The sequence below is a fragment of the Meleagris gallopavo genome, chromosome 25 (genome assembly GCF_000146605.3).
Source record: "Meleagris gallopavo isolate NT-WF06-2002-E0010 breed Aviagen turkey brand Nicholas breeding stock chromosome 25, Turkey_5.1, whole genome shotgun sequence".
NCBI lineage: Eukaryota > Metazoa > Chordata > Aves > Galliformes > Phasianidae > Meleagris > Meleagris gallopavo.
Genome location: NC_015035.2, coordinates 4,731,505 through 4,732,956, shown reverse-complemented (window position 1 = coordinate 4,732,956; position 1,452 = coordinate 4,731,505).

Sequence of the window (1,452 nt, the reverse complement as noted above, 5' to 3'; positions counted from 1 at the left end):
GGCAGCGGAGTCCGTAAGTACCGCCATCACCGATGCATCAGCTCCGCGCTGCTCCCGGCACCGCTCCCCACGCGCTGCCCCGCCGGACGTTCAGTTCAAAGCCCAGGGAGTTTTCGGTGCAATGGTGTAGCTCCTGTCTTAAGGTTAGCGTGTAGGTTTTGTGCGCGTAGCAAATTGCAGTGATAAATTCTTAATGGGGCTGCTGGTGAGCTGAGCAAAATAAGCTGTTTGGATTCCTGGCTTTCGGTGTGGTGTTTGATGCCCGGTCCCGTGCTGCGTCCTGTCAGAAAACCAATGGCAGAGCTGTAAAACTGGGGGAGGGAGAACAACCAAAGAGAGACAGAATTCTGATTCTGATTAAACTGATTCTTAGGAATCAGTTTAATTAGTAACCAGAGATCACAAAAACGCTCTGATTCTGGAAATGCTCCCTGTGACCGTTCTCATGGGCCCTCACTTTGGATAGGCATTGAATGGACTTGCTGCTTTGTTCTTCAAGAATTGTTCACAGTTCTGTCAGCACTGCTTTTAAAGATCATAGAATTAAAGGTACCTCCTTTAAATGCGATTTCTGGCTTTGTTTTTCCTCGGGGCTGTTCACATAACAACGTTTTCCTCCTTTCAGCACGTTTTTATTTGTAGCTCAGTGTCTGTTCCTGAACGCTTGTAGCTTTCAGTCCTGAAATAGTGCACTTGTGTTTAAAATGCCCCTCAATAACTGACTCACTGCCAGTAACATTCAACTAAAGCAGTTTGATAGAATTAGAACCTTAGCTATTGGTAGGTTCTCATATTCCTAATTAAAACTGTCTTTAAGCAAATAGAAAATCAGAGATCAGATTATACATGACAGCTCCCAGTTTAATAGGTCATAAGAAGGGCGGCTGACTTTGAATATTAACTGTGTAATGTGGCTTCTTTCAGACCATCCCCATTTGGCAGAACAAACCCCACGGCTCGGCGCGCAGCGTTGTCAGGAGGATTGGATCCAACCTTCCTTTAAAGCCCTGTCCCAGAGCAACCTTTGAGGTAAGCACGCTCATAATGCTCACAAGGAGTTTGGTGATTGTGGGTAGGAAGCAAAACAAGGCACTCTCACAGAATCACAGAATGGCCAGGGTTGGAAGGGACCTCAAAGCTGATGAATCTCCAGCCCCCTGCCACATTAAGGCCCCCAACCTCCACGTTTAATACCAGCCCAGGCTGCCCAGGGCCCCATCCAACCTGGCCCTGAACAACTCCAGCGTAGTTTCCACCAAGAAAAACTTCCTTGTTGCATTCCAAAACCACTCTGCAGGCAGAAAGCAATGTTCAGTTAATGGTATCTCAAAAAAAAAAAAAAGCTAATGGAAGATATGACTTACACTATTCCCCCTCCATGCTCACTGGCATAGAAGACAAATCAAAGCAACTTCTTTTCTTCTCCTCCTTTCAAATAAATAAATAAAATAA